The following is a 14,186-nucleotide window of genomic DNA, read 5'->3' as shown; positions in this document are numbered from 1 at the left end:
GCTTTTATACAGAGTATACAACTGGTGTAACTTTACCTGAGAGGTAAATCATTTCATTTAGTACACAAGGGTGAGTTTGGAACAAAATAAATGACCTATATGGGGAGATATTTATGAGGTGATATGTCATCACTGACAATTATACATTTAATCAGGAAGCTCTTTCCAAATGTGTCATGTGACACAAGTGACATCACTGCTCTCCAAATATGAGTGACATAATTATACAAGAAATTCAAAAGTATACATTTTTCACAAGTTTATATACAGTATATATTCATGTCATTGGTATTTATGTATGCCACAATGATTGGGACATGTTGAAAACTGGCGATTCACATTAGCAGCACATGTTCGTAGATCGCATCTTATTTTCACTGCTGCAAAAATCTAATGTGCTAAGAAGCTCCCATGATACTTTAAATAAGAATTTACTCACCGGTAATTCTATTTGTCGTAGTCCGTAGTGGATGCTGGGAACTCCGTAAGGACCATGGGGAATAGCGGCTCCGCAGGAGACTGGGCACAACTAAGAAAGACTTAGGACTACCTGGTGTGCACTGGCTCCTCCCTCTATGCCCCTCCTCCAGACCTCAGTTAGGAAACTGTGCCCGGAAGAGCTGACACAATAAGGAAAGGATTTTGAATCCCGGGTAAGACTCATACCAGCCACACCAATCACACCGTACAACTCGTGATACTATACCCAGTTAACAGTATGAATAACAACTGAGCCTCTCAACAGATGGCTCCAAACAATAACCCTTTAGTTAGGCAATAACTATATACAAGTATTGCAGACAATCCGCACTTGGGATGGGCGCCCAGCATCCACTACGGACTACGAGAAATAGAATTACCGGTGAGTAAATTCTTATTTTCTCTGACGTCCTAGTGGATGCTGGGAACTCCGTAAGGACCATGGGGATTATACCAAAGCTCCCAAACGGGCGGGAGAGTGCGGATGACTCTGCAGCACCGAATGAGCAAACTCAAGGTCCTCCTTAGCCAGGGTATCAAACTTGTAGAATTTAGCAAACAAGTTTGAACCTGACCAAGTAGCCGCTCGGCAAAGTTGTAAAGCCGAGACCCCTCGGGCAGCCGCCCAAGAAGAGCCCACTTTCCTCGTGGAATGGGCTTTTACAGATTTAGGATGCGGCAGTCCAGCCGCAGAATGCGCAAGTTGAATCGTACAACAGATCCAGCGAGCAATAGACTGCTTTGAAGCAGGAGCACCCAGCTTGTTGGGCGCATACAGGATAAATAGCGAGTCAGTTTTCCTGACTCCAGCCGTCCTGGAAACATAGATTTTCAGGGCCCTGACTACGTCCAGCAACTTGGAATCCTCCAAGTCCTTAGTAGCCGCAGGCACCACAATAGGTTGGTTCAAATGAAAAGCTGACACCACCTTAGGAAGAAATTGGGGACGAGTCCTCAATTCCGCCCTATCCATATGGAAAATCAGATAAGGGCTTTTACATGACAAAGCCGCCAATTCTGACACACGCCTGGCCGAAGCCAAGGCCAACAGCATGACCACTTTCCACGTGAGATATTTTAGTTCCACGGTTTTAAGTGGCTCAAACCAATGTGACTTAAGGAAATCCAACACCACGTTGAGATCCAAGGTGCCACTGGAGGCACAAAAGGGGGCTGAATATGCAGCACTCCTTTAACAAACGTCTGAACTTCAGGCAGTGAAGCCAGTTCTTTTTGGAAGAAAATAAGAATTTACTTACCGATAATTCTATTTCTCATAGTCCGTAGTGGATGCTGGGGACTCCGAAAGGACCATGGGGAATAGCGGCTCCGCAGGAGACTGGGCACAAAGTAAAAGCTTTAGGACTAGCTGGTGTGCACTGGCTCCTCCCCCTATGACCCTCCTCCAAGCCTCAGTTAGGATACTGTGCCCGGACGAGCGTACACAATAAGGAAGGATTTTGAATCCCGGGTAAGACTCATACCAGCCACACCAATCACACCGTACAACTTGTGATCTGAACCCAGTTAACAGCATGATAACAGCAGGAGCCTCTGAAAAGATGGCTCACAACAACAATAACCCGATTTTTGTAACAATAACTATGTACAAGTAATGCAGACAATCCGCACTTGGGATGGGCGCCCAGCATCCACTACGGACTATGAGAAATAGAATTATCGGTAAGTAAATTCTTATTTTCTCTAACGTCCTAGTGGATGCTGGGGACTCCGAAAGGACCATGGGGATTATACCAAAGCTCCCAAACGGGCGGGAGAGTGCGGATGACTCTGCAGCACCGAATGAGAGAACTCCAGGTCCTCCTCAGCCAGGGTATCAAATTTGTAGAATTTAGCAAACGTGTTTGCCCCTGACCAAGTAGCAGCTCGGCAAAGTTGTAAAGCCGAGACCCCTCGGGCAGCCGCCCAAGATGAGCCCACTTTCCGTGTGGAATGGGCTTTTATAGATTTTGGCTGTGGCAGGCCTGCCACAGAATGTGCAAGCTGAATTGTACTACAAATCCAACGAGCAATCGTCTGCTTAGAAGCAGGAGCACCCAGCTTGTTGGGTGCATACAGGATAAACAGCGAGTCAGATTTTCTGACTCCAGCCGTCCTGGAAACATATATTTTCAGGGCCCTGACTACGTCCAGCAACTTGGAATCCTCCAAGTCCCTAGTAGCCGCAGGCACCACAATAGGTTGGTTTAAGTGAAATGCTGAAACCACCTTAGGGAGAAATTGAGGACGAGTCCTCAATTCTGCCCTGTCCGTATGAAAAATTAGGTAAGGGCTTTTATAGGATAAAGCCGCCAATTCTGATACACGCCTGGCTGAAGCCAGGGCTAACAGCATTACCACTTTCCATGTGAGATATTTCAAGTCCACAGTGGTGAGTGGTTCAAACCAATGTGATTTTAGGAATCCCAACACTACATTGAGATCCCAAGGTGCCACTGGAGGCACAAAAGGAGGCTGTATATGCAGTACTCCCTTGACAAACGTCTGAACGTCAGGAACAGAAGCTAGTTCTTTTTGGAAGAATATCGACAGGGCCGAAATTTGAACCTTAATGGACCCTAATTTGAGGCCCATAGACAGTCCTGTTTGCAGGAAATGCAGGAATCGACCCAGTTGAAATTCCTCCATAGGGGCCTTCCTGGCCTCGCACCACGCAACATATTTACGCCAAATACGGTGATAATGTTGTACGGTTACATCCTTCCTGGCTTTGATCAGGGTAGGAATGACTTCATCCGGAATGCCTTTTTCCTTCAGGATCCGGCGTTCAACCGCCATGCCGTCAAACGCAGCCGCGGTAAGTCTTGGAACAGACATGGTCCCTGCTGGAGCAGGTCCTGTCTTAGAGGTAGAGGCCACGGGTCTTCCGTGAGCATCTCTTGAATTTCCGGGTACCAAGTCCTTCTTGGCCAATCCGGAGCCACGAGTATAGTCTTTACTCCTCTCCTTCTTATGATTCTCAGTACTTTTGGTATGAGAGGAAGAGGAGGGAACACATACACTGACCGGTACACCCACGGTGTTACCAGAGCGTCCACAGCTATCGCCTGAGGGTCCCTTGACCTGGAGCAATATCTGTCCAGTTTTTTGTTGAGGCGAGACGCCATCATGTCCACCTTTGGTTTTTCCCAACGGTTTACAATCATGTGGAAGACTTCTGGGTGAAGTCCCCACTCCCCCGGGTGAAGATCGTGTCTGCTGAGGAAGTCTGCTTCCCAGTTGTCCACTCCCGGAATGAACACTGCTGACAGTGCTATCACATGATTTTCCGCCCAGCGAAGAATCTTTGCAACTTCTGCCATTGCCCTCCTGCTTCTTGTGCTGCCCTGTCTGTTTACGTGGGCCGTGATGTTGTCCGACTGGATCAATACTGGCTGACCCTGAAGCAGAGGCCTTGCCTGACTTAGGGCATTGTAAATGGCCCTTAGTTCCAGGATATTTATGTGAAGTGACGTTTCGATGCTTGACCACAAGCCCTGGAAATTTTTTCCCTGTGTGACTGCTCCCCAGCCTCTCAGGCTGGCATCCGTGGTCACCAGGACCCAATCCTGAATGCCGAATCTGCGGCCCTCTAGGAGATGAGCACTCTGTAACCACCACAGGAGAGACACCCTTGTCCTTGGAGACAGGGTTATCCGCTGATGCATTTGAAGATGCGATCCGGACCATTTGTCTAGCAGATCCAACTGAAAAGTTCTTGCGTGGAATCTGCCGAATGGAATCGCTTCGTAAGAAGCCACCATCTTTCCCAGGACCCTTGTGCACTGATGCACTGACACCTGGCCTGGTCTTAGGAGTTTCCTGACTAGGTCGGATAACTCCCTGGCTTTCTCTTCCGGGAGAAACACCTTTTTCTTGTCGTCGGAATCAGCTGCGATTTTGGAATATTTAGAATCCATCCGTGCTGTCGTAGTACTATTTGAGATAGTGCTACTCCGACCTCTAACTGTTCTCTGGACCGTGCCCTTATCAGGAGATCGTCCAAGTAAGGGATAATTAAGACGCCTTTTCTTCGAAGAAGAATCATCATTTCGGCCATTACCTTGGTAAAGACCCGGGGTGCCGTGGACAATCCAAACGGCAGCGTCTGAAACTGATAGTGACAGTTCTGTACCACAAACCTGAGGTACCCTTGGTGAGAAGGGCAAATTGGGACATGGAGGTAAGCATCCTTGATGTCCAGAGACACCATGTAGTCCCCTTCTTCCAGGTTCGCTATCACTGCTCTGAGTGACTCCATCTTGAACTTGAACCTTTTTATGTAAGTGTTCAAGGCTTTCAGATTTAAAATGGGTCTCACCGAGCCGTCCAGCTTCGGTACCACTAACAGCGTGGAGTAATACCCCTTTCCCTGTTGTAGGAGGGGTACCTTGATTATCACTTGCTGGGAATACAGCTTGTGAATGGCTTCCAATACCGCCTCCCTGTCGGGGGTAGACGTTGGTAAAGCAGACTTCAGGAACCGGCGAGGGGGAGACGTCTCGAATTCCAATTTGTACCCCTGAGATACTACCTGCAGGATCCAGGGGTCCACTTGCGAGTGAGCCCACTGCGCGCTGAAATTCTTGAGACGGGCCCCCACCGTGCCTGAGTCCGCTTGTAAGGCCCCAGCGTCATGCTGAGGACTTGGCAGAAGCGGGGGAGGGCTTCTGGTCGTGGGAAGAAGCTGTCTGTTGCAGTCTTTTTCCCCTTCCTCTGCCCCGGGGCAGATATGAGTGGCCTTTTGCCCGCTTGCCCTTATGGGGACGAAAGGACTGAGCCTGAAAAGGCGGTATCTTTTTCTGCTGCGAGGTGACTTGGGGTAAAAAGGTGGATTTCCCAGCCGTTGCCGTGGCCACCAGGTCCGATAGACCGCCCCCAAATAACTCCTCCCCTTTATACGGCAATACTTCCATATGCCGTTTGGAATCCGCATCCCCTGACCACTGTCGCGTCCATAATCCTCTTCTGGCAGAAATGGACATCGCACTTACTCTTGATGCCAGAGTGCAAATGTCTCTCTGTGCATCTCGCATATATAGGAATGCATCCTTTAAATGCTCTATAGTCAATAATATATTGTCCCTGTCCAGGGTATCAATATTTTCAGTCAGGGAATCCGACCAAGCCACCCCAGCACTGCACATCCAGGCTGAGGCGATTGCTGGTCGCAGTATAACACCAGTATGTGTGTATATACTTTTAAGGATATTTTCCAGCCTCCTATCTGCTGGCTCCTTAAGGGCGGCCGTTTCTTGAGACGGTAACGCCACTTGTTTTGATAAGCGTGTGAGCGCCTTATCCACCCTAGGGGGTGTTTCCCAACGAGCCCTAACCTCTGGTGGGAAGGGATATAGTGCCAATAATTTTTTAGAAATTAGCAGTTTTTTGTCGGGGGTAACCCACGCTTCATCACACACTTCATTCAATTCATCTGATTCAGGAAAAACTACGGGTAGTTTTTTCACACCCCACATAATACCCCTTTTTGTGGTACTTGCAGTATCAGAGATGTGCAAAACCTCCTTCATTGCCGTGATCATGTAACGTGTGGCCCTACTGGAAAATACGTTTGTTTCTTCACCGTCGACACTGGAGTCAGTGTCTGTGTCTGGGTCCGTGTCGACCCACTGAGGTAACGGGCGTTTAATAGCCCCTGACGGTGTTTGAGACGCCTGGACAGGCACTAACTGAGCTGCCGGCTGTCTCATGTCGTCAACAGTTTTCTGTAACGTGCCGACACTGTCACGTAATTCCTTAATTACGGCCATCCATTCAGGTGTCGACTCCCTAGGGGGTGACATCACCATTATAGGCAATTGCTCCGCCTCCACATCATTTTCCTCCTCATACATGTCGACACACACGTACCGACACCCAGCACACACACAGGGAATGCTCTGTAAGAGGACAGGACCCACTTAGCCCCTTGGGGAGACAGAGGGAGAGTTTGCCAGCACACACCAGAGCGCTATATATGTATAGGGACAACCTTACAATAAGTGTCTATCCCTTATAGCTGCTTATATCTGTTATTTTGCCAAATAAGTGCCCCCCTCTCTTTTTTACCCTGTTTCTGTAGTTGCAGGATGCAGGGGAGATTCTGGGAGCCTTCCTACCAGCGGAGCTGTGTGGGAAAAATGGCGCTGTGTGCTGAGGAGATAGGCCCCGCCCCCTTCATGGCGGGCTCTTCTCCCGCTTTTTTCTGGAAAACTGGCAGGGGTTAAATACATCCATATAGCCCAAGAGCTATATGTGATGTATTTTTTGCCAAATAAGGTAAATTCATTGCTTCCCAGGGCGCCCCCCCCAGCGTCCTGCACCCTCAGTGACCGAAGTGTGCTGAGAGCAATGGCGCACAGCTGCAGTGCTGTGCGCTACCTTATGAAGACAGGAAAGTCTTCTGCCGCCGATTTATGGACCTCTTCTTGCTTCAGCATCTGTAAGGGGGCCGGCGGCGCGGCTCCGGGACCCATCCATGGCTGGGCCTGTGATCGTCCCTCTGGAGCTAATGTCCAGTAGCCTAAGAAGCCCAATCCACTCTGCACGCAGGTGAGTTCGCTTCTTCTCCCCTTAGTCCCTCGATGCAGTGAGCCTGTTGCCAGCAGGTCTCACTGAAAATAAAAAACCTATTTAAACTTTTACTCTAAGCAGCTCAGGAGAGCCACCTAGATTGCACCCTTCTCGTTCGGGCACAAAATCTTAACTGAGGCTTGGAGGAGGGTCATAGGGGGAGGAGCCAGTGCACACCAGCTAGTCCTAAAGCTTTTACTTTGTGCCCAGTCTCCTGCGGAGCCGCTATTCCCCATGGTCCTTTCGGAGTCCCCAGCATCCACTAGGACGTTAGAGAAAATCGACAGAGCCGAAATCTGGAACTTAATGGAACCTAATTTGAGGCCCATAGTCACCCCTGACTGTAGGAAGTGCAGAAATCGACCCAGCTGAAATTCCTCCGTTGGGGCCCTTCTGGCCTCACACCACGCAACATATTTTCGCCATATGCGGTGATAATGGTTTGCGGTCACCTCCTTCCTAGCTTTAATCAGCGTAGGGATGACTTCCTCCGGAATGCCCTTTTCCTTCAGGATCCGGCGTTCAACCGCCATGCCGTCAAACGCAGTCGCGGTAAGTCTTGGAACAGACAGGGTCCCTGCTGCAGCAGGTCCTGTCTGAGCGGCAGAGGCCATGGGTCCTCTGAGATCATTTCTTGAAGTTCTGGGTACCAAGCTCTTCTTGGCCAATCCGGAACCACAAGTATAGTTCTTACTCCTCTCCTTCTTATTATTCTCAGTACCTTGGGTATGAGAGGCAGAGGAGGGAACACATAAACCGACTGGTACACCCACGGTGTCACTAGAGCGTCCACAGCTATCGCCTGAGGGTCCCTTGACCTGGCGCAATATCTTTTTAGCTTTTTGTTGAGGCGGGACGCCATCATGTCCACCTGTGGCCTTTCCCAACGGTGTACAACCATTTGGAAGACTTCTGGATGAAGTCCCCACTCTCCCGGGTGGAGGTCGTGCCTGCTGAGGAAGTCTGCTTCCCAGTTGTCCACTCCCGGAATGAACACTGCTGACAGTGCTAACACATGATTTTCCGCCCATCGGAGAATCCTTGTGGCTTCTGCCATCGCCATCCTGCTTCTTGTGCCGCCCTGACGGTTTACATGGGCGACCGCCGTGATGTTGTCTGACTGGATCAGTACCGGCTGGTGTTGAAGCAGGGGTCTTGCCTGACTTAGGGCATTGTAAATGGCCCTTAGTTCCAGAATATTTATGTGTAGGGAAGTCTCCTGACTTGTCCATAGTCCTTGGAAGTTTCTTCCCTGTGTGACTGCCCCCCAACCTCGAAGGCTGGCATCCGTGGTCACCAGGACCCAGTCCTGTATGCCGAATCTGCGGCCCTCTAGAAGATGAGCACTCTGCAGCCACCACAACAGCGACACCCTGGTCCTTGAAGACAGGGTTATCAGCCGATGCATCTGAAGATGCGATCCGGACCACTTGTCCAACAGATCCCACTGAAAGATCCTTGCATGGAACCTTCCGAATGGAATCGCTTCGTAAGAAGCCACCATCTTTCCCAGGACTCGCGTGCAGTGGTGCACCGACACCTGTTTTGGTTTTAGGAGGTCTCTGACTAGAGATGACAACTCCTTGGCCTTCTCCTCCGGGAGAAACACCTTTTTTTGTTCTGTGTCCAGAACCATCCCCAGGAACAGCAGACGCGTTGTAGGAACCAGCTGCGACTTTGGAATATTCAGGATCCAGCCGTGCTGTTGTAGCACTTCCCGAGCTAGTGCTTTTTCGATCAACAACTGTTCCCTGGACCTCGCCTTTATAAGGAGATCGTCCAAGTACGGGATAATTAAAACTCCCTTTTTCCGAAGGAGTATCATCATTTCGGCCATTACCTTGGTAAATACCCTCGGTGCCGTGGACAGACCAAACGGCAACGTCTGGAATTGGTAATGACAGTCCTGTACCACAAATCTGAGGTACTCCTGGTGAGGAGGGTAAATGGGGACATGCAGGTAAGCATCCTTGATGTCCAGTGATACCAGGTAATCCCCCTCGTCCAGGCTTGCAATCACCGCCCTGAGCGATTCCATCTTGAACTTGAACCTTCTTATATAAGTGTTCAAGGATTTTAAATTTAAAATGGGTCTCACCGAACCGTCCGGTTTCGGTACCACAAACATTGTGGAATAGTAACCCCGTCCTTGTTGAAGGAGGGGTACCTTGATTATCACCTGCTGAGAATACAGCTTGTGAATCGCCTCCAGCACTGCCTCCCTGTCCGGGGGAGCTGTCGGCAAGGCAGATTTGAGGAAACGGCGAGGGGGAGACGTCTCGAATTCCAGCTTGTACCCCTGAGATACTACTTGTAGAATCCAGCGATCCACCAGTGAGCGAGCCCACTGGTCGCTGAAGTTCTTGAGACGGGCCCCCACCGTACCTGGCTCCGCCTGTGGAGCCCCAGCGTCATGCGGTGGACTTAGAGGAAGCGGGGGAGGACTTTTGTTCCTGGGAACTGGCTGTATGTTGCAGCTTTTTCCCTCTACCTCTACCACTGGGCAGAAAGGACGCGCCTCTAACCCGCTTGCCTTTCTGGGGCCGAAAGGACTGTACCTGATAATACGGTGCTTTCTTTGGCTGTGAGGGAACATGGGGTAAAAATGCTGACTTCCCAGCTGTCGCTGTGGAAACGAGGTCCGAGAGACCATCCCCAAACAACTCCTCACCCTTGTAAGGCAAAACTTCCATGTGCCTTTTAGAATCTGCATCTCCTGTCCACTGCCGAGTCCACAATCCTCTCCTGGCAGAAATGGACATTGCGTTTATTTTAGATGCCAGCCGGCAAATATCCCTCTGTGCATCTCTCATGTATAAGACAGCGTCTTTAATATGCTCTACGGTTAGCAATATAGTGTCCCTGTCTAGGGTATCAATGTTTTCCGACAGGGAATCTGACCACGCAGCTGCAGCACTGCACATCCATGCTGAAGCAATAGCCGGTCTCAGTATAATTCCTGAGTGTGTATATACAGACTTCAGGATAGCCTCCTGCTTTCTATCCGCAGGCTCCTTTAGGGCGGCCGTGTCCGGAGACGGTAGTGCCACCTTTTTTGACAGACGTGTGATCGCTTTATCCACCCTAGGGGATGTCTCCCAACGTGACCTGTCCTCTGGCGGGAAAGGGTACGCCATTAGTAACTTTTTAGAAATTACCAGTTTCTTATCGGGAGAAGCCCACGCTTCTTCACACACTTCATTTAATTCATCAGATGGGAGAAAAACCACTGGTAGCTTTTTCTCCCCAAACATAATACCCTTTTTTGTGGTACCTGGGGTAATATCAGAAATGTGCAACACATTTTTCATTGCCGTAATCATATAACGAGTGGCTCTATTGGAATGTACACTAGTCTCATCGTCGTCGACACTGGAGTCAGTATCCGTGTCGACATCTGTGTCTGCCATCTGAGGTAGCGGGCGTTTTAGAGCCCCTGATGGCTTTTGAGACGCCTGGGCAGGCACGAGCAGAGAAGCCGGCTGTCCCACATCTGTTATGTCGTCAAACCTTTTATATAAGGAGTTGACACTGTCGCGTAATTCCTTCCACATGTCCATCCATTCAGGTGTCGACCCCGCAGGGGGTGACATCACATTTATCGGCACCTGCTCCGCCTCCACATAAGCCTCCTCATCAAACATGTCGACACAGCCGTACCGACACACCGCACACACACAGGAAATGCTCTGACTGAGGACAGGACCCCACAAAGTCCTTTGGGGAGACAGAGAGAGAGTATGCCAGCACACACCAGAGCGCTATATAATGCAGGGATACACATTACACACAGTGATTTTTCCCCTATAGCTGCTATAATACACAGTTTGCGCCTAAATTTAGTGCCCCCCCTCTCTTTTTTACCCTATTGAGCCTGGAAACTGCAGGGGAGAGCCTTGGGAGCGTCCTTCCAGCGGAGCTGTGAGAGGAAATGGCGCCAGTGTGCTGAGGGAGATAGCCCCGCCCCCTTCACGGCGGACTTCTCCCGCTTTTTTCAGGATATTTGTGGCAGGGGATTTTACACATATATAGTCTTACTGACTATATTATGTGTTTATTTGCCAGCTAAGGTACTCTTATTGCAGCCCAGGGCGCCCCCCCCCAGCGCCCTGCACCCATCAGTGACCGGAGTGTGTGGTGTGCATGGGGAGCAATGGCGCACAGCTGCAGTGCTGTGCGCTACCTTAATGAAGACCGGAGTCTTCAGCCGCCGATTTCCTGGACGTTCTTCTTGCTTCTGGCTCTGCAAGGGGGACGGCGGCGTGGCTCCGGGACCGGACGACCGAGGCTGGGCCTGTGTTTGATCCCTCTGGAGCTAATGGTGTCCAGTAGCCTAAGAAGCCCAAGCTAGCTGCAAGAAGGTAGGTTCGCTTCTTCTCCCCTCAGTCCCTCGTAGCAGTGAGTCTGTTGCCAGCAGATCTCACTGAAAATAAAAAACCTAATTATACTTTCTTTTCTAAGAGCTCAGGAGAGCCCCTAGTGTGCATCCAGCTCGGCCGGGCACAAAATTCTAACTGAGGTCTGGAGGAGGGGCATAGAGGGAGGAGCCAGTGCACACCAGGTAGTCCTAAATCTTTCTTAGTTGAGCCCAGTCTCCTGCGGAGCCGCTATTCCCCATGGTCCTTACGGAGTTCCCAGCATCCACTAGGACGTCAGAGAAAATAACATAGGGCCTGATTCCGATATGGTTGGTATTGCACGGCTGTAGGGAAAGAGTTGTGCAAGGCCAAACAACAAGACCCCTCCTGCCAGAGTCTGCGATCCAAGTGCAGATCAGATCACCATTGCAATTATCCTTACCAGGCATGCCCCCTTATTGTAGAACGTTTCCCACCCCCAAATGCCGCTAAGCAGGGGCTGCGAGCAATCATGCAGGACCAGTACTGCACATGCGCAGAATGGGTCCTGTAACCATTAATTCCAGTTGCTGCTTTTGTTTACATTAAAAATATAATAATAATAATAATAATAATAAGATTTTACTCACCGGTAAATCTATTTCTCGTAGTCCGTAGTGGATGCTGGGAACTCCGAAAGGACCATGGGGAATAGCGGCTCCGCAGGAGACTGGGCACAACTAAAAGAAAGCTTTTAGACTACCTGGTGTGCACTGGCTCCTCCCACTATGACCCTCCTCCAAGCCTCAGTTAGGATACTGTGCCCGGAAGAGCTGACACAATAAGGAAGGATTTTGAATCCCGGGTAAGACTCATACCAGCCACACCAATCACACCGTATAACTCGTGATACCATATCCAGTTAACAGTATGAAACATAACTGAGCCTCTCAACAGATGGCTCATAACAATAACCCTTTAGTTAACAATAACTATGTACAAGTATTGCAGACAATCCGCACTTGGGATGGGCGCCCAGCATCCACTACGGACTACGAGAAATAGATTTACCGGTGAGTAAAATCTTATTTTCTCTAACGTCCTAGTGGATGCTGGGAACTCCGAAAGGACCATGGGGATTATACCAAAGCTCCCAAACGGGCGGGAGAGTGCGGATGACTCTGCAGCACCGAATGAGAGAACTCAAGGTCCTCCTCAGCCAGGGTATCAAATTTGTAGAATTTAGCAAACGTGTTTGCCCCTGACCAAGCTGCAGCTCGGCAAAGTTGTAAAGCCGAGACCCCTCGGGCAGCCGCCCAAGATGAGCCCACTTTCCTCGTGGAATGGGCTTTTACTGATTTAGGATGCGGCAATCCAGCCGCAGAATGCTCCAGCTGAATTGTGCTACAAATTCAGCGAGCAATAGTCTGCTTAGAAGCAGGAGCACCTATTTTGTTGGGTGCCTACAGGATAAAAAGCGAGTCAGTTTTCCTGACTCCAGCCGTCCTGGAAATATAAATTTTTAAGGCCCTGACTACGTCCAGTAACTTGGAATCTTCCAAGTCCCTAGTAGCCGCAGGCACTACAATAGGTTGGTTCAAGTGAAAAGCTGATACCACCTTAGGGAGAAACTGGGGACGAGTCCTCAATTCTGCCCTATCCATATGGAAAATCAGATAAGGGCTTTTACATGACAAAGCCGCCAATTCTGACACACGCCTGGCCGAAGCCAAGGCCAATAACATGACCACTTTCCACATGAGATATTTCAAATGCACAGTTTTAAGTGGCTCAAACCAATGTGATTTTAAGAAACTCAACACCACGTTGAGATCTCAAGGTGCCACAGGAGGCACAAAAGGGGGCTGAATATATAGCACTCCCTTTACAAATGTCTGAACTCCAGGCAGTGAAGTCAGTTCTTTCTGGAAGAAAATCGACAGAGCCGAAATCTGGACCTTAATGGAACTCAAGTTTAGGCCCATAGTCACTCCTGACTGTAGGAAGTGCAGAAAACGACCCAGCTAAAATTCCTCTGTTGGGGCCTTCCTGGCCTCACACCACGCAACATATTTTCGCCAAATACGGTGATAATGGTTTGCGGTTACTTCTTTCCTGACTTTTATCCGCGTAGGAATGACTTCCTCCGGAATGCCCTTTTCCTTTAGGATCCGGAATTCAACCGCCATGCCGTCAAACGCAGCCGCGGTAAGTCTTGGAACAGACAGGGCCCCTGCTGTAGCAGATCCTGTCTGAGCGGTAGAGGCCATGGGTCCTCTGATATCATTTCTTGAAGTTCTGGGTACCAAGCTCTTCTTGGCCCATCCGGAACCACGAGTATCGTTCTTACTCCTCGTTTTCTTATTATTCTCAGTACCTTTGGTATGAGAGGCAGAGGAGGGAATACATAAACCGACTGGTACACCCACGGTGTCACTAGAGCGTCCACAGCTATTGCCTGAGGGTCCCTTGACCTGGCGCAATATCTAGTTTTTTGTTTAGGCGGGACGCCATCATGTCCACCTGTGGCCTTTCCCAACGGTTTACCAACAGTTGGAAGACTTCTGGATGAAGTCCCCACTCTCCCGGGTGTAGGTCGCGTCTGCTGAGGAAGTCTGCTTCCCAGTTGTCCACTCCCGGAATGAACACTGCTGACAGTGCTAAGACGTGATTTTCCGCCCATCGGAGAATCCTTGTGGCTTCTGTCATCGCCATCCTGCTTCTTGTGCCGCCCTGTCGATTTACATGGGCGACTGCCGTGATGTTGTCTGATTGGATCAGTACCGGCTGGTTTTG

The 14,186-nt window shown here is 49.8% G+C and overlaps 2 protein-coding genes across 6 annotated transcripts in view; one reads left to right on the top strand and one right to left on the bottom strand.

Annotated features, from left to right (window-relative positions):
- The window catches only part of LSP1 (lymphocyte specific protein 1), a 117,101-nt gene that overhangs the window by 906 nt on the left and 102,009 nt on the right, over positions 1–14,186 (bottom strand). The gene's annotated exons all lie outside the window — the stretch shown is intronic.
- Positions 1–14,186, top strand: part of PRR33 (proline rich 33) — a 43,747-nt gene that overhangs the window by 13,137 nt on the left and 16,424 nt on the right. The window lies entirely within an intron of this gene.

The sequence above is a fragment of the Pseudophryne corroboree genome, chromosome 11 (genome assembly GCF_028390025.1).
Source record: "Pseudophryne corroboree isolate aPseCor3 chromosome 11, aPseCor3.hap2, whole genome shotgun sequence".
Taxonomy (NCBI): domain Eukaryota; kingdom Metazoa; phylum Chordata; class Amphibia; order Anura; family Myobatrachidae; genus Pseudophryne; species Pseudophryne corroboree.
This window is presented reverse-complemented; position numbering and strand designations above follow the sequence as displayed.